This window comes from Kogia breviceps, chromosome 2 (assembly GCF_026419965.1).
Source record: "Kogia breviceps isolate mKogBre1 chromosome 2, mKogBre1 haplotype 1, whole genome shotgun sequence".
Lineage (NCBI taxonomy): Eukaryota > Metazoa > Chordata > Mammalia > Artiodactyla > Physeteridae > Kogia > Kogia breviceps.
Genome location: NC_081311.1, coordinates 148351841 through 148377768, shown reverse-complemented (window position 1 = coordinate 148377768; position 25928 = coordinate 148351841). Strand labels below are relative to the sequence as shown.

Here is a 25928-nt window from a genome sequence, read left to right as displayed (position 1 = left end):
TCTGAGAGTTTGATAGTGTCTGGCCTTACATTTAGGTCTTTAACCCATTTTGAGTTTATTTTTGTGTGGTGTTCTAATTTCATACTTTTACATGTAGCTGTCCAGTTTTCTCAGCACCACTTATTGAAGAGGCTGTCTTTCTCCACTGTGTTTCCTTCCCTCCTTTATCAAAGATAAGGTGACCATATGTGTGTGGGTTTATCTCTGGGCTTTCTATCCTGTTCCATTGATCTATATTTCTGTTTTTGTGCCAGTACCATACTGTCTTGATTACTGTAGACTTGTAATATAGTCTGAAGTCAGGGAGCCTGATTCCTCCAGCTCCATTTTTCGTTCTCAAGATTGCTTTGGCTATTCGGGCAAATTTCACAAATTTCACAAATTGTGAAATTTTTTGTTCTAGTTCTGTAAAACATGCCAGTGGTAATTTGATAGGGATTGCATTGAATCTGTAGATTGCTTTGGGTAGTAGAGTCATTTTTACAATGTTGATTCTTCCAATCCAAGAACATGGCATATTTCTCCACCTATTTGTATCATCTTTTATTTCTTTCATCAGTGTCTTATAGTTTTCTGCATACATGTCTTTTGTCTCCTTAGGTAGATTTATTCCTAGATATCTTATTCTTTTTGTTGCAGTGGTAAATGGGAGTGTTTTCTTAATTTCACTCTCAGATTTTTCATCATTAGTGTATAAGAAGGCCAGAGATTTCTGTGCATTAATTTTGTATCCTGCTACTTTACCAAATTCATTGATTAGCTCTAGAAGTTTTCTGGTAGCCTCCTTAGGATTCTCTGTATAGTATCATGTCATCTGCAAACAGTGACAGCTTTACTTCTTCTTTTCCTATTTGGATTCCTTTTATTTCTTTTTTTTCTCTGATTGCTGTGGATAGAACTTCCAAAACTATGTTGAATAAGAGTGGTGAGAGTGGGCAACCTTGTCTTGTTCCTGATCTTAGTGGAAATGGTTTCAGTTTTTCACCATTGAGAACAATGCTGGCTGTGGGATTGTCATATATGGCCTTTATTATGTTGAGGAAAGTTCCCTCTATGCCTACTTTCTGCAGGGTTTTTATCATAAATGGGTGTTGAATTTTGTCAAAAGCTTTCTCTGCATCTATTGAGATGATCATATGGTTTTTCATCTTCAGTTTGTTGATATGGTGTATCACGTTGGTTGATCTGCGTATATTGAAGAATCCTTGCATTCCTGGTATAAACCCCACTTGATCATGGTGTATGATCCTTTTAATGTGCTGTTGGATTCTGTTTGCTAGTATTTTGTTGAGGATATTTGCATCTATGTTCATCAGTGATATTGGCCTGTAATTTTCTTTCTTTGTGACGTCTTTGTCTGATTTTGGTATCAGGGTGATGGTGGCCTCATAGAATGAGTTTGGGAGTTTTCCTCCCTCTGCTATCTTTTGGAAGAGTTTGAGAAGGATAGGTGTTAACTCTTCTCTAAATGTTTGATAGAATTCGCCTGCGAAGCCATCTGGTCCTGGGCTTTTGTTTGTTGGAAGATTTTAAATCACAGTTTCAATTTCAGTGCTTGTGATTGGTCTGTTCATATTTTCTATTTCTTCCTGGTTCAGTCTCGGCAGCTTGTGCATTTCTAAGAATTTGTCCATTTCTTCCAGGTTGTCCATTTTATTGGCATACAGTTGCTTGTAGTAATTTCTAATAATCTTTTGTATTTCTGCAGTGTCAGTTGTTACATCTCCTTTTTCATTTCTAATTCTGTTGATTTGAGTCTTCTCCCTTTTTTTCTTGATGAGTCTGGCTAATGGTTTATCAATTTTATTTATCTTCTCAAAGAACCAGCTTTTAGTTTTATTGATCTTTGCTATTGTTTCCTTCGTTTGTTTTTCATTTATTTCAGATCTTATCTTTATGATTTCTTTCCTTCTGCTAAATTTGGGGTTTTTTTGTTCTTCTTTCTCTAATTGCTTTAGGTGCAAAGTTAAGTTGTTTATTTTAGATGTTTCCTGTTTCTTAAGGTAGGATTGTATTGCTATAAACTTCCCTCTTAGAACTGCTTTTGCTGTATCCCATAGGTTTTGGGTCGTCGTGTCTCCACTGTCATTTGTTTCTAAATATTTTTTTGATTTCCTCTTTTATTTCTTCAGTGATCACTTCATTATTAAGTAGTGTATTGTTTAGCCTCCAAGTGTTTGTAATTTTTTACAGATCTTCTCCTGTAATTGATATCTAGTCTCATAGCGTTGTGGTCGGAAAAGATACTTGATACGATTTCAATTTTCTTAAATTTACCAAGGCTAGATTTGTGACCCAATATATGATCTATCCTGGAGAATGTTCCATGAGCCCTTGAGAAAAATGTGTATTCTGTTGTTTTTGGATGGAATGTCCTATAAATATCAATTAAGTCCATCTTGTATAATGTATCATTTAAAACTTGTGTTTCCTTATTTATTTTCATTTTGGATCTGTCCATTGGTGAAAGTGGGGTGTTAAAGTCCCCTACTATGATTGTGTTACTGTCGATTTCCCCTTTTATGGCTGTTAGTATTTGCCTTATGTATTGAGGTGCTCCTATGTTGGGTGCATAAATATTTACAATTGTTATATCTTCTTCATGGATCGATCCCTTGATCATTATGTAGTGTCCTTCTTTGTCTCTTGTAATAGTCTTTATTTTAAAGTCTATTTTGTCTGATATGAGAATTGCTACTCCAGCTTTCTTCTGATTTCCATTTGCATGGAATATCTTTTTCCATCCCCTCACTTTCAGTCTGTATGTGTTCCTAGGTCTGAAGTGGGTCTCTTGTAAACAGCATATATATGGGTCTTGTTTTTGTATCCATTCAGCCAGTCTGTGTCTTTTGGTGGGAGTATTTAATCCATTTACATTTAAGGTAATTATTGATATGTGCATTCCTATTACCATTTACTTAATTGTTTTGGGTTTGTTCTTGTAGGTCTTTTCCTTCTCTTGTGTTTCTTGCCTAGAGAAGTTCCTTTAGCATTTGTTGTAAAGCTGGTTTGGTGGTGCTTCACTCTCAGCTTTTGCTTGTCTGTAAAGGTTTTAATTTCTCCATCAAATCTGAATGAGATCCTTGCTGGGTAGAGTAATCTTGGTTGTAGGTTTTTTTCCTTCATCACTTTAAGTATGTCCTGCCACTGCCTTCTGGCTTGTAGGGTTTCTGCTGAAAGATCAGATGTTAACCTTATGGGGATTCCCTTGTGTGTTACTTGTTGTTTTTCCCTTGCTGCTTTTAATATGTTTTCTTTGTATTTCATTTTTGACAGTTTGATTATTATGTGTCTTGGTGTGTTTATCCTTGGGTTTATCCTGTATGGGACTCTCTGTGCTTCCTGGACTTGATTGACTATTTCCTTTCCTATATTAGGGAAGTTTTCAACTATAACCTCTTCAAATATTTTCTCAGTCCCTTTCTTTTTCTCTTCTTCTTCTGGGACCCCTACAATTCGAATGTTGGTGCGTTTAATGTTGTCCCAGAGTTCTCTGAGACTGTCCTCAGTTCTTTTCATTCTTTTTTCTTTCTTCTGCTCTGCAGTAGTTATTTCCACTATTTTATCTTCCAGGTCACTTATCCGTTCTTCTGCTTCAGTTATTCTGCTACTGATCCCATCTAGAGTATTTTTCATTTCATTTATTGTGTTGCTCATCGTTGCTTGCTTCCTCTTTATTTCTTCTAGGTCCTTGTTAACTGTTTCTTGCAATTTGTCTATTCTATTTCCAAGATTTTGAATCATCTTTACTATCATTATTCTGAATTCTTTTTCAGGTAGACTGCCTATTTCCTTTTCATTTGTTAGATCTGGTTGTTTTTATCTTGCTCCTTCATCTGTTGTGTGTTTTTCTGTCTTCCTATTTTGCTTATCTTACTATGTTTGGGGTCTCCTTTTTGCAGGCTGCAGGCTCATAGTTCCCATTGTTTTTGGTGGCTGTCCCCAGTGGCTAAGTTTGGTTCAGTGGGTTGAGTAGGTTTCCTGGTTGAGGGGACTAGTGCCTCTGTTCTGGTGGATGAGGCTGGATCTTGTCTTTCTGGTGGGCAAGTCCACGTCTGGTGGTGTGTTTGGGGATGTTGGTAGCCTTATTATGATTTTAGGCAGCCTCTCTGCTAATGGATGGGGCTGTAGTTCTGTCTTGCTCTTTGTTGGGCATAGGGTGTCCAGCACTGTTCGTTGCTGGTCCTTGAGTGAAGCTGGGTCTTGGTGTTGAGATGGAGATCTCTGGGAGATTTTTGCCGTTTGATATCGCATGGAGCTGGGAGGTCTCTTGTGGACCAGTGTCCTGAGGTTGGTCCTCCCACCTCAGAGACACAGCCCTGATGTCTGGCTGGGGCGCCAAGAGCCTTTAATACACACGGCATGCTGAGCCCCGGAGAAGCTGTTGAAAGGAGGGAGAGATGCAAGCTGAATCTATTTTCCTTGTGACCGAGTTGAATGCAGCCTCTGAACTCAACATCAGCAGCGGCTGCTGGGAATTTTTTCCCTCACTCTCTGGTTGGCGACGTTGTGAATAGGAACCATACTTCCAGCCTCACTAGAGTATCAGCAGTCGAGGCGGCAGAAGCAGCAGCATCACCACTAGGCCTCCTCCCTCTCAGAGTATGTGGTGAGCTCAGAAGCAGCCAGGAACTTGCAGCAGATACCCCCCACTCATGCATTGTTAGTGTTGATTACTTTTCTGTCCCAGAGTCTTCCCAGCTGAGTATACAGATGTCATCTTTTGCAGTTTGCTAACCAGTAATAAGGATGTCTGATGACATCATTTTGGGGGGAAGAAAGTGCAACATATTGAGACCAGATAATGGTAGACTTAGAACAAAAGTTATTTTAAAAAATATTTCCACATATAATCTATTTTGTTTTGGGCCAAAAATGATTAACTACAAGAAAGATAAATTTTTGGTCTTAAAAAAATTCACAAATGTGGCTCTTTCACACTGACTGCTCCCTTCCATATGAAAGAGGTCATCAGGTGGTGGAAAGAAAACCAAATGAGAGTTGAGTTTTTCGGATTCTCATCTTGAGGCTGTCACCATTTGACTATGAGACCTTGAGTAAGTCACATAACCCTCTGCGCTCCAAAGTCCTCCTCTCCAAAATGAGAGATTCAGGCTACATTTTTAGAACCCTTTAACAACTTAAGCTGGAAAAGTCTAGGGATATTTTTCATGTGACTTCATTTCATAGCTGCTTTTTTACCCTTCACATAGGTTTCTGAAGATTGACTGCATTCGTAGCTTAAAAAAAAGAGAAGAAAATGTGTAATGTGTTTTGAGTTTCTCCAGAATTAGCTGCTCTAAGAACATGAAGGATTAAATGAGAGATTATTAGCAGGGGAAGTATGCTTCAAGAGTTTAATCATGTGCATTTTGTTCAGGCAAATTTCTCATTGATGTTTGTCTGAAAGAGTTAAACATCACAAAAGAGCGTTTGCTCTCTGAGAAAAGAGGATGAACTGCCTTTGTTTTAAGATCCAAGGCATTTATTGTGATTGTGAAGCCTTTCAGAAATATCTTGAAATGCCTATATTGTTTGTCATCATCAATATACAGGCATTTTACTACTAAATATACTTTTATAGACTTCACAAAAAATGCCCCAGTGATGTGATCAGTCACCCAGTGAAAACCTGCTGCCTCTAAACTAGACTAAGCATCTGCTCACAAGTAAGGTTTCCTCAATGTTCAAAATAAATCTTTTCAGTCACTTTATGGTAGCTCTGATGTGCTCCATATGGCTTAAATACGTAAATTTAGGTGTGACATGATATCCTTCCTTGGTAGTTATTCAAAACAATTTTTATTGGGACATGTTCACTGGTTACATTTTTAATCATATAATTCCCAATTTATCCTTGTTTTGCATGTAACTCTAAATTTATAAAAATAAAAAATGTGTGCAGAAAGACTATATGATGATAGTCTACTTAGGTGGATTATAAATATTTTTTGGATGATGAGTATGGTTAGTCCTTAAAAGGCCAGAAGTAATCATTTATAACTGTAGCAATCATATATTTTCAGATATTATTTTCCCAATTATATAGGACCTTTCCCAAGAGTTTCATTATAAGATGGTTCACTCTATAGGATCCTAATATTGCTTAGCTAATACAACTCTCCTTGAAAGTTCTGTGGACCGGAAAATAAATCACTTGTATTTTACATTGTTTGGAGTGTTAACTTTTGGGAAGGATAAAAGTGATGAATATATTAAGTAGGATAATTCAAGTTAGGATCTATTTTAATAGATTCTGAATTTATTTTAAAAAGTTGTAGGAATTAAAGGATTATGTGATAAATTATTTTTCTTTTGCACTCACCATCTTGCAAGGCCACTGTGATCTATTTTTAATGTCGAGTATTTGTTCATTTCATTTGAACTGATCACTGTAGTCTGGGTATTCCTTGAAACACAGACATGAAACTCTATGGCCACCAGCGGATTAATATTTCAAGACAGAATGGCATGCTCATTTAAATCACACATTGTGAGGTACTTGGGCTGAAGTGATGTGGGTTGTGGTCCTCATTTTGCATTAATTGGTTCAATGTCCAGTCAGTGTCCAGTTGACTTATTCAGTCTCTCTGTGGTCTAATTTTTTCATCTTAAAGTAATAAAAATGGTATCTGCTTTACAAAACTTACAGAGATATTATACATATTACATAAGATGATGTCTATGAAAGATGTTTGTAAAGCACAAATTAGTATTATTATTAATATTATTTGTTCCTCCTTCTCATCATAATTGCAAGTCACTTATTAAGCAAACAGAAGTAGCCCATAATTGTCTGGCTACATTTGTGTTATTGATATTGGACTTTGCCATCGTGAAATGATATAGCAAGTCTAGAATAGGAGCAGTAAAGTGTGACATAATGAAAGTACTAACCCACTACCACCAAAATTTATTGAGGTCTTACCATGTGCCAACCGCTATGCTAAGTGCTTTATATATAAAATTACATCTAATGTTTAAAAAAGTGCTGCAATATAAGTACTAACACTCCCGTATTCTAGTGAGCCACAGAGCACCAAAGAGTAACTGCCCTTAAATCACACAGCTAGTAAGTGGAAGTGTTGGGAATGTGATTCCAGGCTTGTCTAACTGTATTGTTAAAACAGTGCCTTGAATGGGGAAGGTGGGGATAGAAGGAAACACAGAAAGGATATGGAGTAGTGTAAGGAGTGTTTTAAGAATATGAAAAGAGACATGAAGTAGTGTCCTACCTCTGAGAACCCAAATAATGGTAACTAACTTATTAGGGCAATGAATAGACAAAAGATTTTAATGGAGGAAAAGACATAGAATACCCTAAGGTGAACTTCAATACCATTCCTTTTTTAATCTGTTATTTCATATTTGTTGTAAAGGAAGTTGAAAAGGTTGCAGTGGAGAGAGGGTTTGAAATGACCACAACCTTATCCATAAGAATACAACAGTGGGAACTACAACTTAATTCAAGGGAGATAAGTAGACATTAGGGCTATAAGATTTCATTTTAAGAACACTATACATCTTTTCCTGTAGGTAGTATGCTGTAGCCTAGATTATCCTTTCATTTTTCAAACATTTGTACATAGATAAAGGCTTATACATTTAGGAGAATCTAGGGTTCTTTGTCTGAAACAGCTCATCAAATTGGAACATAGTCATTGCTATCAAATTTTTTTTAGCCTTTTTCAAACAATGTGCATAGTAATTTCTTATGAAATTTCTGTGCTCCCAGTTGTCACTTTTGCACCATTTCTTGTCAATTTCACACTGTAGAGCAGTGTGAAACTGACAGAGCTAGAGAAATAGGAACATTATGACTACATACCAAAAATACATTGTGTAAAAATCCAACACCTTAATTTATAGCATCCAGGGAAAAAAAAGGTCTAAAATCTACTTACGTATGTATATCTCAAAGGAAAATGGAAAAAATATATATACTTACATACATATACATATGTATACATACACACACACAGACATTCACATATGTAGTAGGTAATTTTAAGGTAATTGAATCTTTTGTTATGGACTATATAAAGTATGTTCTAGGGAAATGTAGTTAAAGCAGTCTTTCATTTATGACTAACCTTTTCACTGAAAATCGACAACTCTAATTTCACTTGACATTTCTAAATACTTAGGTGTTTAGAAATTAGATTATTTGATTGAACAGTAAATACTGAACCTTTAATCACAGAAGCCTTTTTTCTTACTATACCGAAGTTTTAAAAAATGTCTGTGTAGTCTTGATCTGATAGGTAAAATTAAATATTCATTCTATAAATTTAATTAATGTTGCATAGTTTCCTATATACAGTAGTGATATTAATTAATTGTGATGCTCATTTGTTTACATGTATTGTGAAAATTTCCTCAAATTATATGTGTATGCACCTACCAATAATGACATAAATTTAGAATTCATTTTCAAAATATATATTGATCATTAAATAAGCTTATTTTATAGTAAATGTATTAATGGTTTAGATTATGAAAATCTTATGTTAAGAATTTTCTGTAAAAATTATTCATTTATATGCACAAGCACTGTTCTATGTGTCAAGGATGATAGATCCCTTCCCTTCCTCCCAAACTTCCAAGCTACAGTGTAAAGAGGAGTTATTTATTTATTAGAATTGGGCTTAAAGGGTCAAAATAATTATTGGTCTTTAAAAAAGAGCCTCCTCTTTAGTATTTCTATTATGAAAAGCATTACATTAACCTCATCTGCTAGTCTTAAGCTGAAATATGTTTGAATAATGTTCACTAAATATGATTTCTAATATTATAAACAGTATGCTGAATCAATTTATATGAATGACTTTCTGGTCTAAAAACTCTTACAAATTATTTTCTAACATGTTTGTTAACTGTTTTCAAGGCTTATTTCTTAATGGGGCAAATTATAGAGTGATTCTCTATGGTAGGTATGTCAATGAAATAATCTACATATATAAATATTTTTGAGTGCCAATTCATTTGAACCTTCAAAAAATTTATACAGTACTGTAGAATTTCCTCCTGATAACCACATTATTGTATATCCTTTATTCAGTTTTCTGATACTTTAAATTGCATTTTAAATTTTCTCTGTGACAAGTTTATTCTAACGGTATATTATTTTTTATGTGATGTATAAGCAGTGACATTTGTGAGTCCTTGATTTTACTACTTTATTGTTTTGGTCCAAATTGATAACCAAGCAAAGAAACTTAGCTTAATTAATAAATTAAGTACATAGAGTATTTATAATTGTAAAGTATAAAATATTTTCAAAATATATGTAAAAAAATAGATGTAGTTTTTTTTTAAACATCTTTATTGGAGTATAATTGCTTTACAATGTTATGTTAGTTACTGCTGTATAACAAGTGAATCAGCTATATGTATACATATATCCCCATATCTCCTCCCTCTTGCGTCTCTCTCCCACCCTCCCTACCCACCCCCTCTAGGTGGTCACAAAGCACTGAGCTGATCTCCCTGTGGTATGTTGGATGGACCTAGAGTCTGTCATAGAGAGTGAAGTAAGACAGATGTAGTTTTGAAAAAATAAACTCCCGTATCACCTACTTCAAAAATAAAACCCTATCTCAGATGCCCCCTACTTTTTTCTTACTGCCTAGAGGTAATTCTTTTCTGGAATGGTATGTTAATTATTACCTTGCTTTTCTTTATAGTTTACCACTAAATATGTATATATCTTCAGAAGATGCTTAGTTTTTATCTGTTGTTACATAATCTTCCACTAACATAGTTTTTGAAGTTCATATTGTTTTGATATGTAACTGTAGTTCATTCAGTTTCAGTGTTGTTTTATATTCTTTTATATTGCATACTTCAATTTGTTTATCCATTCAACTGATGGTATACATTTTGGTTATCATCTTTCTCTCTCAGTTTGACTAGAAGCAGTACTATTTTGAACATTCACGTATATACACATATACAGATTTCTCTAGGTTATATATTACCTTCTGTAGGGTGTGTCTTCTCCAGGACATAGGATATAGGTTATTAAGAGATTTGCATGTTCAACTTAAAATGGTCATTTTTATCTGTTTTGTTCATGCGGAAGCCCCACAATAGTACCAGATGCATAGTAAATAGTCAGCTAATATATATTGAATAAATGAATGAATGCCAAAGTAATTACCTAAGTTGAGGTATCAATTTACACTCCAGCCAAGAGCAGATGAGCATTCTATTGTGTCACATCCTTGACAGCACTTGAGACTGACTTTTTAAAATTGTTGACAATCTGGTGGTTATGAAATGCTATCTCATTGGGGATTTAATTTGCATATCCCTGATAACTAATGAGGTTGAACATCTATTCATGTTTATTGGCCATTTCTGTTTCCTCTTCTGTGAAATACCTATTCATATTCAATGACCATTTTTAAGTTATTAATTTAAATAATTATTTGTTGTAGTTATTCATGTGGTATGGATACTGATTTCTTTTCATTTTCTATGTTGAAGATATAGGCTCAGTGTATAGCTTGAGTTTTCACTGGTTTTGTCGCTTGAGAAAATTAATCCTTAACTTTAATATAATCAAATGTTTCTGTTGCCTTTATGATTTGTGCTTTTTATATTGTTTAAGTCTTTCCCTACCCCAAGGTCATATAGATCCTAAACATATTAATCTTCTACAAATGCAGGTTTAGCTTTAAATCTTTCATCTACCTGGAATTGTTTTTATACAGCCAATTTTATGCAGCTTTCCTTCTTCTATATAGATGACCAATTGTTTCAGAGTCCTTAGTGAATATTTTCTTTTCCCCACTGGTTTTCAATATCCATTGTGTTAAAAATCAAGTTTCTATATATGTCCAAGTTAGTTTCTGGACTCTGTATTCTATATTCTCCCTGTCCTTACCCCCATCCTATACTGTCTTCAAATCTACAGACTGCTAAAACATCTTTATAGCTGGTTGTGCCAGACATCCCTCCTTGTTTTTCTTCTTCAGGAATTATATCTATCTTGGCCATTTGCTCTTCTGTACAAATGTTAAGCATAATCTTAATGGGATCTGGGAAGCAATGCCTGGACTGCTATAAGAACTTCTACTGAAGATGTATTTGATGCTATCATGTGGACATGCTGTATTTCTTCTGCTGTCTCTTTCTAAGTAAACCTGGTGGTATTAAAACCTTTTATGTTCTGCAAGTGTGAACATCAGTCTGAACTCAAGCTGGTTATACAGAGTTGGCACTGCAATCCACATATTTATCAATAGCTTAGCTCATCCCTTCTTCTTAAAGCTCGGATGTCAGTAAGCTAGTATTTCCTTGTACTTCATCTACCATTATGACCTCTGGGGAAAAGGCAATACAACATGCCACCTTAAGGAGAAGGATATGATGTATTTATAATGGGTATGTAATGAAAAAGAAGGAGGAAAGGCTGCCTCTTTTATTTGGGTACATTAAGGGCTGGAAGAGACAGGCAAAGTTGGAAGAGACAGGAAAAGTTAGAAGAGGTAAGAGGTTCATGAATATAGTGGTTGCCTCTTCCTCATCTTGATTGACTCATAGAATGGGAGTGGTAGTGTTAAAATATGTAAGTGGCAAAGCCAAAGCAAGGGACCTTTATCTTTGATTCCCTTTGGAACTTGGGGTCACGTCATGGGTGGGGACAGGAAGAGGAGACCCACTGGACTAGACTGTATATAGGCAATATGTAGAAGCCCAAGAAAGTGGTAGTGGTGGCATGGTGTGGTTAGAAATGAGGGCCATGCAGGCAGGAGTTCCTGGGAGTTTGTGGTAAGCTGGTTAGTGAGGAGGATTCCCGAAGAATATTAGATCAGTTTAAAAAATAACATTACATTTTTTTAACACATTAAGTTGCAAAGTGTAAGTAAATTTGAACCTTCCTACATCATCTCCTAGTTGTGGTATTGTGTGATTCTATGATTGATTACCTTTAAAATGAAAACAGCAATTTGTAAAGAAACAGTATACCAAAAGAGTTATTTAAGAGCCAGACATCCATAATCCTCAGTGGTTATTTTGATGCTTTAGTGTGTAATGAAATGTAAAATTACACTTAAAAATAGGTCAAAGTACAGATGTTAGAATTGTTCTATAATGGAAGAAATATGTATTTATCTTTTCATCATAAAGTGAGGAAAACACTTTTGAGACCTACTATTCAAAACAAGTGAAGCTAAAATTCTCATTATTTTAGAGTTAACATGATAAATAAAATTTTAGATAAATGCATTCCACATTAAATAACATTACCCTTTGTGTTAGTAAAGGTTGTTCTTTAGAAAAGCTTGGACTTCCTATCATATTCTACTTAAAATATTGCTATAATAATGAAGTCTTATTAATTCAGCCTTTACAAATTAAGACATTATGAATGTCACTGGCTCAGCATAGCATAAACATTAGGCTACCTATCAGGAAACCTATTTGCCAAGTAATTTAATAGCAAAAATAAGTCTTCAAATGACAGTATTAATCTGTGTAATGAAAAGTTGCTTTCAAGGTTGCTTTGATACATTTATGCAAATGTATAATGCATCAAAGTTGCTTTGATACATTTATGCAAATAATAACAACTCATGATAAATTAGACATTTAAAAAATATATTCAGTGAACTTCCTTTTGGGAACAGTATGTTAACTGGAAGTTCTGAATATTTGTGAAAGTTTATAATTTAATGTAATGAAAGATTTGGTAGTACTGGTTTCACTTGGACATTCCCTTAGTCTGAATTAGTCTTGGCCATGGTTTTATATTAAGTATCTGAGAAAATTTTTAATTTTTTTCATAAACATCATATGTTTCCGTACATTAAATGACTAAAATCTCATATTTTGCTTGTTTCTTTTTTGGGTATGTGAACTATTTGAAAATTAATGGGGAAATGTAAGTGACTTGAAGTAAATTAGTAAATGAGCTTTCATGAAAATACTTAATCATGTAAAGGACCGTACAGTAACTAATCGACTCTGATTTACCATCTCTTGCTGGATCAGGTTTCACAATCAGAGAGGCCTAGTTCAGTTCCATTGGACTAATAGCTATTGAGCAGTCCCATGATTGGGCACCAAGCTGGGGCCTGGGCCTATAGAGATAAAACAGGCCCTCTTGAGGCACTGACCCACCATCAGAGGGGGAGACATTAGTCTGAACCTCAGGTGGAGTGCTAAGATAATGGTCTATACTAGAGTCCATGACACCACAGATAAAGGATAATAGATGTGTTTAATTTGATAGAATAGTTAGATTATAAAGGTTTTTATGTTTGATTAGTTTTGTTTCTAAAGCATAATATGAGCCAGAATCAAGTAACTATTGCCTAAGGTTTCATGGAAGGTGACAGCTTGGTTAGGATTGGGCCTCACCCTCTGGATTAAATTCTCCATAGATTATTTTTCCTCTAAGGTTTATCATAATGATTTTAGAGTACATAGCCATTGTTTGCTTTTTCTAATTACAGAAGGAACACATGGTCAGTCTTGAAAAACACAAAATAGTAAATAAAAATTTCCTGTAATTATATTCAGATCTAGCTGTTGTCAACATTCTGATGCATATCATGTGTCTTCTCCAGTATTAGAGGGGTAGATCTCAGCCCCTTTATCTACATCTGTACTAGAGGACTTACTTTTCTTTTCCTTATTGATTTGCAAGAATTCTTTATATATTACCTTTATTCTGTCAGACGTATTTAAAATATAATCTTCCAGCTTGTCTTCTGCCTTGTGATTTTATATTTGTCATATATTTTTATTTTAATATGTTTTGATGTTTCAGTTTCATATAAGACATAAGAAATTGAATTCCATTTTTTCATTTATGGAATTCTATATCTGGTGTTTTATTTTACCACTCCATGACCACATAAATATTTCCATATATTTTCTTCTAGTCGCTATTTTTTACATTTAAATCACAGAGAACTTAATTTTATTTTAGCTATGAGTTTGGTTTCTCTTTTTCCCCTTACTTAATCACCTCATCACCATTGTTCAAGTAATCTTTGTTTTTCTCATTGATCTTAAATGCCTCCTCTGTATGATTGATTCTATTTGGGGGGCCTCCAACTATTTTTCTTTGATCTTTGGTCTGATACTGGTATTACGCATTTTAAAATTATGATTTTTTATGTCACTTTTTGTTGGATTAGATAATACAAATACCCTATAAAAGTGACTTGGAGTTAATAAGGTTTGTATTTTAAGTCTACCAGACCTATTTTAGCATAAATTATCCTTTGTGTTTTGTCTTTTTTAAAACTTATTAGTTTAAAACAATTACTAGTTTTTGTTTGTGTGTTTAACTTTTCTCCCTTTCCTGTGTGCATGGTATTTTCATATTATGTTGTCAGATCTGAGAAATTCTCAAAATGATGGAGATGTTTATGAATTTATTTGTTATTAAAATTTACATTTTATATAGTTGCTACATAAAAACTGAAGCAAAACACTCTAATGTAGCAAAAGAAAGGATGTATCACTCAAGTCTGTTTGGGTTGTAAATGCTAGGGATTCAACTCAGTTAAAATAAGAAGGGAATTTATTGTCTAACAACAGAGAGGAGTTAGGCAGTGTGCACAGCTGTCTCAGGAGGCTCAAATACTGTTGTTAGCCTCCATCTCCCAGTAATGCTTTTAAATGCTGGCTTTATTCTCAAACAGGGTCTTTGGCCCACACCCCTTTTCTGTTTAGCATCCTCAGTAGAAAGAAGATTTCTCTCCCTAAGCAGCCATATATCAATCCTAGGAAATTCTTTTTGGCCTTTCTTGGGTTACATGGTATTTCCTGGGTTCCATTGGCCTTACGTGTGTTACATAAAAATCTGAGTAGCCAACCTGGATTAGATCTCCCTCTCTGTGGGGATAGACAGGCATGAATGACATCCCCTGTGACTTGACCTTGAATGGAGAACTTCCCTGAGTGATCTTAAAACACTCCAGTGGGGGTGGAAAAATATATAGAGTCATAGGTAAGGTAGATTTAGTATGAAGCCAGTGAAACCTCAGCTCAGAGCCTTTTATGTGCATGGGCCCTTCCAGAACTCTGGGGCAGCCTTTCAATATGGTCACGTGAGCATATATTTTGTGGATATTTTAACCACAGTCAGTTAAGAGCACTGTCTCCTTCATCTCCAACTTCCCCTCCATCACATTTTCCCTTATGACATGTGGCACTGGAGTGGCCACAGCATGTTTGGGATGTAGGTAAGGGGAAGTTGAGTTGGGAATACTTTAGTTTCAGTTTAGGGGGATATATTTATGTGGTTCTTAGTCACTTCCTTGCATTATTAATTTAAATAAATTAGCTATCCTGGTGTAGCAATGACTTCTAGGAATAGTCATAGTGCATACTGGGCCAAATCACTTGGTGAATCAGTATTACACTATGAATATATCTTTTTGTGTTTTTTTTGGTTTTTTTTTTTTGGTGGGGGGAGGTACGCGGGCCTCTCACTGTTGTGGCCTCTCCCGTTGCGGAGCACAGGCTCCGGACGCGCAGGCTCAGCGGCCATGGCTCATGGGCCCAGCCGCTCTGCGGCGTGTGGGATCTTCCCGGACCGGGGCATGAACCCGTGTCCCCTGCATCGGCAGGCGGACTCTCAACCACTGCGCCACCAGGGAAGCCCCTATGAATATATCTTATAGCAACAATTATATGTATTACAATTATATGTAAAATAGAAGAGAAAGTTTTAAATGTTTAAAGCCAGAAGCTGGTTGGTAGAAAAGTCTTTTAGTCATCTATAGTGCAGAATTTTAAATGGAGGATTTGGTTCTCACTATATATGTATATATTACACACATATGTATATATTCAATAATGCAGCCTATGTGATTTTAAATATATCATACAACTTATAAAGTATTAATTATAAAAAACTCAATCGTGCTAGCGGAAAGACATATTTTCATCTATAGAAAATACTTTATAATCATTGTCATGTGATGTAATCAGTGAATAAATACAGCCCAAAAATGTAGTTTAGAAGTATTACAAATGTGGGTCAGGTGGTTCATTAATATAAATACATTTCTCTTGGATATTGGTGATGTTGGTAGAATTTGTCATCTTTTCAAAATTTGGTTTTTTTGTTGTAATTTCTTTTCACAGTCTAAATACTTCTTTCCATAGTTAATTTTGTATTTGTAATTTTACATTCCTTTTCTTAAAGAGAATCTCCAACTTTGTGCAAGTTTCTGTCTCCATAAAACTTGGATGCCAACCATAGCTATAATACCGCCCCACAGAGGGTGTGATTTGAAATTATGCAGCATTAAAAAACACAACAGATATGATGTCCCATGCTCTTCCCTTTCCTAACTCTCATAATGATTTTTGTAAGATAATGAGAGTTAGGAAATGATTCAGTAAAAGTTGAAGCAGACAACCTTTTCATGTCACGGTAGATAACATAATTCCTTTCAAATTTATGTCAGTTATGCCATTTCCCTATCCATTCTCCCTCTCTCTGTCTCTCAACACTCACCCCACCCCCCCACCCATCTAATCCATCTATTTCTTTATCTTAGCAGAACAAGATAGAAGTGTTGTTCTTAGGCAATGGATGATATTTAAAGAAATCTCAAGAAAATTGGTAATTATTCCATCAAAGTTTTAAACTTTGTAAATATTTCTTTAACTCCATTGACTTTCATGGAAGACAAAAATGGAAACTTAAAGGAAATGGAAACTTAAAAATGGAAACTTAAGGAAACCTATTTCCTTAAGGAAATAGGTGAAAGGTCACTTGGAAATAATCTTTTCTTATTTTATATGAACATTCCTTCTTTTAGTCTATTTTTTTAATATTAATTTTGAGAGCCTAAAATTTTAAACAGTTTGGACCTATTACTATGGCTGCATAGCAACTTAGTAGCTTAATATACAATAGTCATTTTAGTTCCTAGTCATTTTAGTTCTATCTCAGCGTTTTTATGGGTCAGTATTCGGGAAAAGCTCAGCTGGGCACTTTGGCCTCATGGAATCTCATGTGGTTGCAGTTAGGCAGTAGCTGGGCTGGAGCAACTGGGTACGGGCTGAGCATCTCTCTGTGTCTGTCAGTGTAGTCTCAGCACTTCTCTACATGGTCTCTCCATGAGGGCTAGTTGGGCTGCCTCACTGCATGGCAGCCTTGGGGGAATCTCGCCGTTTAGTGGTTTAGGGTGCAAGTATAAGTGGTTTAGTTTCTATCTCAGCTGCATCACCTTTTGTGACCTAGCCTTGGAAAGACATTCATTGTCACTTCAGCTACATTCTGTTGGTTAAAAGCAAGTCACAAACTCACCCAGAATCAAAAGGAAAGGAATTAGACAGTAGCTTTTGAGGGGGGAATAGGAAGTTCCTAGAAGAGCATGTGAAAGAGGAGGTAAAGACATCTTTGGAATATATGGTTTGTTGTACATTTTTTATGTAAGTCAGATACATAATTTGTAGGCAGTATTCTTTTAAATGTTTTATTTATTTATTTATTTATTTTGTTTATTTATTTTTGGCTGCATTGGGTCTTCGTTGTTGTGCACTGGCTATCTCTATTTGCAGCGAGCGGGGGCTACTCTTGTTGCCATGCGTGGGCTTCTCATTGCGGTGGCTTCTCTTGCTGCAGAGCACGGGCTCTAGGCACGTGGGCTTCAGTAGTTGTGGTGCACGGGCTTAGTTGCTCCGCGGCATGTGGGATCTTCCCAGACCAGGGCTCGAACCCGTGTCCCCTGCATTGGCAGGCGGATTCTCAACCACTACACCACCAGGGAAGCCCGGCAATATTTTGAATATAATCTAACTCCAGGATTTTTAATGCTCCTATTTTATCAACAAAATATTGAGACTGTCTAGATTACCTTGCAATAGAACTATATTATGACATAAAATGGAAAAAAGATAAAGGATTACATGTAGTTTTATACGCATGTGAGATTTATTGAAGACATATTTCTTCATAACTGAGATTTTACAAATGGAAAAATATGACTTACTCAATTATTAAGACCATTATTCAAGCCAAAATGATACTTTCAGAATGCCTATCCTCAAACCTAAACCTTCTCTATTGGTATGTTGTCACTAGAACATTGACTGGTACAGTTCTTTAGATTAATTCTGTAGAGATAAAATAGTGACTGATCCCTCCAAATATAACCCCTGAAAAGCAAGAAGGTAAGTGTGCATTCACTGAACTTTTAGCAAAATCATGTGTCTGTTAGGATTGATGGAGTGGGGTGTTAGACAAAATTTCTGCATTGGTTCTTAGGCCTTGCATTTCATCATATAGCATAGAGCACAAAATTCAACAATATTGAAAAGCAGATAAAAAAATGGGCACAAATTACTTAAGTGTGCATACCACTCCAACATTTTGAGTAAAGGCAAGACAAAAGCAAAACAATAATAACTAACTTATTATTTACCTATCATAAATTAAAAGGGAATTTTATATATATCAACATCACTTTTATATTTTATCATGCAGGGCAAAGAGATCTTGTTTCTGTGTTCTAGCTTTTATGATGTGTAACTAATAGACTCTGAACTAAATTATTTTAGAAATGTATTCCCTAGGTGCAGGGAATACATTAGTGTGCATTCTTAACTCAAGGAACCAGCTATAAATGTGATTTTGGTCCTAATGTGTTCTTAGAAATTCCCTCTTAGAAATTCCCTAAAGCCATCTACAGTCCTCACACAAACACTCTTCTAAATCTTATGATTGAGAAGAAATCTATAGGTTTGTGGTTGTTTACTCTATATATGACATCTTAGAATTAAATAATTAGACTAAAGAAGAGTAAACCTGGACAAGTAGAGCTGGACGTCAGAGGGGGAGTAGGGCCTCTGGGATTATCAGTGGTTAGAAGTGACATATGAATTTGGAAGTTTTCAACCACAGTGGTGGGACATGGCCAGGCTGGTGGAGGGGATCTGTTGGTTCACAAGAAGTGCAAGGAGTTGGCGTGAGGTGTTATCATGTCAAAGTGATCCTTATTTTTCTGAATGAGATTATTTGTCTCAATGGTTTGCATATGTGTATGTGTTAATTACATCAGCAGTGATAACTGATAACTTGGGTGTGCGTGGTTTGGGGCAGTAGGGTAAGTAGGAGCGTTATAACAGGTGATGGAGATGAGACATGTCAGCATTATATTGTTTCTACATTCATAGCTCTGTTTTCTCTAAGTGCAAAAAGTTTTAAGGTTTGTGGGGACCATGAATGTTGTTCTGCACTTCAATAGTCCTAAGGGTAATACTCCTGGCTGTTGCCCTAACCCCTTAATAGCCACAGATTTTGACCCTCACAGCCTTGCCTTGTTGTATACCACAATGCTTACCCCAAATCTTCTCTACCTAACTTACCTCCGTTGTTAAAGAGGCATTATCGTGTGGTTGAGAATAAAATAGACTGCTGGGTTCAAATCCCAGATCCACCATGTACTTATTGGATATCCTTAAGTCATACAAAAGCCCTTTACCTCAGTTTCCTTATATATAAAATTGGAATCTTTCTTATATGTAGCTAATATGCAAAATGTAAAATAGTGGTTACTTCATGAAGTTGTCAGGGAATTAACTGAGATAATGTTACCCAAGTAACACACATTGGCACATGTGCTTAATAAATGTTAATTATGATCACTGTTATTATTATTATTATTGTTACTCACTTTCTCCCTGGCCCCTCGACCCCCTCCTTCTTTGCCTTAGACTTTCTAAGTTGAACCTTCAGCAGGTTTGTTTGACTAGACATGGCTCCATGCAGGACATTTCACTTGACTTTCCATGTTTATGTGTTTATCACTCTATTCCTGTTGCTTAAAACCTTTCCTGGCATGACAAGTATTTATCAAGGTGTGTTATTTTATGATGCCTGTTTTGGAGGCTAGATTGTCAAGAAAATTAATATGTCCTAACCTTACCTAAGGCAGGTAGGAGGGACTAGAATTTTAAAAGATTCTTATACTGTGAGTGGGCCAAAGTAAAAAATTATGAATCAAACAAGAAACAGAGACACACAGCTCAGCCTCTTAGTAACCCTTAGAGGTCATCTAGTCCCATCTCTCACCCAAATGGAGGCATTCCTTTTATAACATTAATTTATTCAGACAGACAGTAATTCTATGTCAAGCTCTGTGTGTTATGCCCTGAATTACAAAGTAAGTGAAACAAATTTGGACCATGCCCTCATAGAGCTTACACTGAAATGGGTAAAAATCAATATTAATTAAATAATCACATAAATATGTACATTTCACTGTGGAGGAAACAAGGAAAAATGAGAGTAAATAACAGGGAGAATAGTTCTAACTGAGGGTCAGAGTGGGGGGGCAGTTATGGTGATCAGAGAAATTAGTTGAATTTGAAGATTAAATAGGAATTAACTGGTTAAAGAAGGAAATGAGCATTTCAAGCAAAGGCAGAGAGTGTGATGATGCATTTGAAGAACTAAAAGGAGCCCATTGTGTCTGGAGCCAAGAGAAAAAGGGACAGGAATTAGAAATGATGTTGAAGAGGTAGATATAGTTAAGGAACTACTTCCGTTTCTTCCAACCTGGTCATTCTGTTTCCCACTTCTGAAAATGCAATGGATTAGAAGGAGGGCAAGAAGAGTTTATAGGAAGACCATTAGGAATACGATGTTTCTCAAATGTTAATGTTCATATAAAACACCTGGGGGGGGTCTTATTAAAATGCAATCTCTGACTCATTATGCCTGGGGTGGGGCGTGAGAGTACATTTCTAATAAACTCCCAGTGATGCTGGTGCTTCTTGTTCAGAAATCTCACTTCAAGTAGTGAGGGCCTACATAAAAAAAAGAAAAAATATATATATGTCTAATCACTGTATATATATATATATATATATAATATATATTTATATATATATACACATATATATGTATATATGTATAGCTAATCACTATAAAGACGTTGGAGGAATATCAGTTTGGAGAAAAAGATTGTGAGTTTTGTTTTGGCACTTCGAAGCTAAAGTGCTTTTGAAACTTCCAAGTGGAGAAGTCACTTAGCAGTGGATCTAGAGCTCAGAGAAGAGATCTGGACTGGAGATATAAATGTGAGTCACTAGTAGTACATAGATCATAAATTAAACTCTGTGTCAGGATCTCCTAGGGAGAGGATATAGAGTAAAAATGTAAGGAGCCATGGGGGTGAGCCTTGAAAAACATGAACATTCAATAAGTCGTTTGATATGTGTATCTCCTAGCACCATTAGCATATTTTTCATGAAATATTTTAAATGTTTAAAATAATATAGAATAATATAACAACCCCCAGGTACCTACCACATAGCATTTTTGTATATTAATATTCACCATATTGCTTCATATATTCAAGAAATACATTACAGGTGACACCTTTTGTAAGACCTCTCCCTAGAGGCAAACACTATCTTGAATTTGTTGTTTATTATTTTTATGTATATTTTTATCCTTGAGATATGTATGTATCTCCATCTGTTCATGCAACCATAAAAACATACAGTATTGTTTTGCATGTTGTCAAATTTTATAAATGGTATTCGTTATGGATTGAAGATTTGTGTCCCTTCCACCTCCCACCCCAAATTTATGCTGAAGCTCTAACCCATAATGTGATGGTAGTAGAAAGTGAGGCCTTTGGGAAGGTATTTATGTTTCAATGAGATCATGAGGGTGGAGCCCCTATGATGGAATTAGTATCCTTTTAAGAAGACTAAGAGAGATCAGAGTTCTCTCTCAATGCACATGCAAAGAAGAGGTCATGCACACAGCAAGATGACAGCCAATTGCAAGCCAGGAAGAGGACAGTCACCAAGAATTGAATCTGCCAGTACCTTGATCTTGGGCTTCCCAGCCTCCAGAACTGTGAGAAATAAATGTCTGTTGTCTAAGCCTCTCACTCTTTGGTATTATGTATAGTCAGCCTGATCTGTCTGAGACACCAGGAAGTGAGATGCTGCTGTAACAAATAACAAAAAATGTGGAAACAGCTTTGAAACTGGGTAATGGATAAAGGCTGGAAGAGTTTTCAGGTGCATGCTAGGAAAAGCAGAGACTGCTGTGAAGGGACTGCAAAAGGCAATTCTGGTAAGAGCTCAGAAAGAAAGGAGAGCTGGAGACATCTTCTTAGAAAATACATAAATAACCATTAACAGAATGTTGGTAGAACAGTCGATGATAAAGTCTGACTTAAGTGAAGTCTCAGATGGAAACCAGGAATATGTTATTGGACAACAGAGAAAAGGTGATACTTGTTATAAAGTGGCAAAGAACTTGTCTGATTTGTGTTAGTATTCTAGTGTTTTGTGGACGGAGAACTTGAAAGGGATGCAATCGGAAATTTAGCTGAGGAGATTTCTAAGAAAAGTGTTGAAGGAGCAGGTTGATTCCCCCTGACTGCTGGGGGAAGAGAGAAATGTATTGAAGAAGAAATTGTTAAGCAAAAAGGAACCAGAACTTAAATATTTGGAAGATTCTCAACTTGTCCATATTGCAAAAAATGAGAAAGTGTGTTTGGAATAGAACACCACGGATGTGGCTGAGTGACCCTTTGATAAGGAGATTAGTGTGGGTGTGAAACGTGGGCCTAATCAGTCATTTCAACAGCAACTCCAGGAATAGAAAATCAATTATAACAGCAAAGACACTGCCAGTTTGAACTAAAAGGGGCAGAGAAAGCAGGATGAGTATAAGGAAGGCTGTCAAACTTCTTAGATCCTATAGGACCAAACCGTAGAGCTCTTTGGCTGTGAACTTGCACTGCTCTTCAAGACAAGGGAAAAATGACCCCAAAGGCAATTCAGAGATCATCAGAGCTCCCTCCTCAGTTTCAAAGGGGAAGCCATCACCAAGGTTACAGCAAGGCAGTCAGGGGCCACTCGGCAGAGCCTCCAGGGAGCACAGACCCCACCAGCCAGAGCCATGGGGAGCCATGGGTACAGTGTACCTCCCACCACAATGGGTCTTGAAAGCAGAACTGCTGCCCCAGTAAGTCCGAAAGGCAGAGCATCCAACCAAAGAGGGTTATTCTTGAGCCTTAAGATCTTATGGTATTTACCTTGCTAGGTTTTAGACTTACTTGGGACCCATCACCACTTCTTTCTCCCTCTTGGAATGGGAATGTCTATTGTGTGCCTGTCCCATCATTGCATTTTAGAAGCACATTACTTGTCTGGTTTCACAGGTTCACAGCTGGAGCAGAAATTTGCCGTGGGGGTGGATCGTCCCTCCAGTCTCACCCATACCTGATTTAGATGATATTTAGATGAGACTTTAGACTTTAGTGTTGATGCTGGAACTAGTTAAGACTTCTGGTTCTATTGGAGTGAAATGACTGTATTCTGCATGCAAGAAGGACATGTATTTCAGGGGTCCAGGGTGGAATGTTATGGACTGAATGTGTCCCCTCAAAATTGGTATGTTGAAGCCCTTAATTCATGATGCGATAGTATTTGGAGCTGAGGTCCTTGAGAGGCATTAAGACAGTATTATATTTTACTTCTGCAAATTGTTTTTATCAATCAGTATTTTATCTTTGAGGTGTAACCACATTTGATACCTGTAACAGCAGTTATTATTTTCTGTGTAGTATTTCATTTGAGGAGCATACAATTTTTATATCCATTCTTTTGTTGATGAACATTTAGGCTATTCCCATTTTTTGCTACTATAAGGAATGTGGCAATGTGAATTCTTACATGTCTCCTTTTGCACATATGCAAGTGTTTTCTCAGGCAGATCCACTAACTGAGTGTGAAGTCAATTGAGTGGTCTTGGCTTGCATATAGAAAAAATGAAATATTATAGATGATATTAAAATACATCACATGTAGTAAAGGTAAGTACTGTTTCATGAAACTTCGGTTTGAATTATATGTATAATATATAAACACACCCACACATCAAGATCTTTTCTGAGAAATCTGAGAACATTAAATTGGTGGTAGAAAGGAGCCAGAACAGACAAAGAAGAAAGCAGATGCATGGGAGGGACTTGGAGGTAGGGGTAGAAGGAAACAAGCATCTTCCAGTAAGATAGGAGGGAAGGAAATACAGGTTTGGATTGTAGTACATTTGTAGGTGGGAGAGCAAAATGTCTAAGTTTTCTTTTGACATATTCTGTTTTCTTTATGGAGCAAAATAAATGATATATGCTGGGAACTAGGATGCTAGTAGGGTAGAATTCCAGAATTCCCATTCCATGGTGGAAAAGGCCTGAAGTTTCTACTGGAGAAAATAGAAGAGAAGACTGATTAAGGGACTAGGAAGTGTTGAAAGTCAGAGATTGAAGACTTGGAATTACGGTATTAATTATCAATGAAAGAAAGAGTGATTTTCTCCATCAGCATTTAGCAACCCAGGAGTAGAGAATGTAGATAGTTGGATTAATCTAAGATTTGAGTTTTTCTGGCTGACTGAAGACAGTATATAAATGGAGGTGTCAATGTTGATGAAAGAATGGTGGAATTAAGGACAAAAAGAAAGATTAAGGACCAACACATAGATAGGAAGAAAAGGGAAAGAGAAAGGGAAGAGAATGATGGTCTATTTCAGGGGTCAGCAAACTATGGCCTATGGGACAAACCCTACTCACTGCTTACTTTTGTACTCAAACGTTTGTTAGAACACAGACTCACCCATTCATTTACTATTTATTACTATTTGTCCTCTGGGGCTGCTTTCGTGCTACAATGGCAGCACTGAGTAGCTGTGACAGTAGATCTGCAAAGCTTACAATATTCACTATCTGGCCCTCTATAGAAAAAGTTTGCTAAACCCTAGTCTATTCTACTTCATTTCTCTCACTGAGGTTGAATAACAGACATAGTGTCAAAGAGAAGGGAGGATAGGAAGATGAGGTAAAAGACGGGAGAGTGACATAGTTTCCAAGGGTTGCCAAGGCTCAGGGTGATCTTGGGGGAGTGGATGGGTGAGGTGAAGTTGGGTCTCTGAAGTTCCTCAACTTTTTCCTCAAGTAAAGGATCTGAGAGTATCAAATTTTTGTCCATATGGATGTTGAAATCATTAAATGATTACAGGTGTGGAGATGGAGAGAAAGATGGTGAGCCCAGCACCAAAGTCTTGGAAACAAGCAAATGTTTGGTAGGGCTTTAGAAGCCAGAAACAAGGAAGGAAAGAAGGAAAAATGGCCTGTTCATATGAACTTTGAAGAAAGAGTAGGAAGTAATAGTCTGAAAGTGGAATTGAGAAGCAAGGAGGATGGTGACCCATTAACCCTGAGACGATAAGCAGTGATCATTGAGAGTATTCTGGCAAACGATGTCTTCAGAAGAAAGCTAAGTTTCATTTGGGGACAAAAGCTGGAAGAAGCCTTTAGGACAAAAATTGAGGGTTAGGAAGGAGATTTTTCCCCCCCTTCCCTCCCTCCCTTCCTCCCTCCCTCCCCCGCCCCCCTTCCTTCCTTCCTTCCTTCCTTTTTTAACCATAGAACGGGAATTCTGGAATGAAAAATAGATTGATGGAACAATTGTAGAGTGAGGTAAATAAGCTCTATAGGTTTAGGTCAGAGAAAAGGGGAATACAGTAGTACGTGGATGAGAGTGAAGGAATGAATAGGTGGCAGGAGGTGCTTACCTTTGGAGGGTGAACAAGGGTTAAGTGGCCATAAGGATTTTAAAGAATTGGCATCAGGTGTCATCTGGTAGACAGAGAGGAACGGGAAGCTTCTCTAAAAATACTGTATTCAGTAATGCCTGGAGTGATGGCACCATGTGAGTATCCCAGCCAGGTGAGCAAGCCGGCCATGGTATTACTTAACGCCCAGTATTCCAACCAAGTGTTACAAATCAACCACAGGCCTTGGTGGATAAGAAATTTCAGGCTTCCTCAGAGTACCTTTGGACCCTGGCATCTACTAATGACTCTACCAAGCGCATGGCTGCTCAAGCCAGAACCTGGCGGTCACCTGCCTTCCACC

The 25928-nt window shown here is 36.5% G+C and overlaps 1 protein-coding gene across 8 annotated transcripts in view; it reads left to right on the top strand.

Annotated features, from left to right (window-relative positions):
• ZNF385B (zinc finger protein 385B) overlaps positions 1-25928 on the top strand; it is a 436659-nt gene that overhangs the window by 147184 nt on the left and 263547 nt on the right. The gene's annotated exons all lie outside the window — the stretch shown is intronic.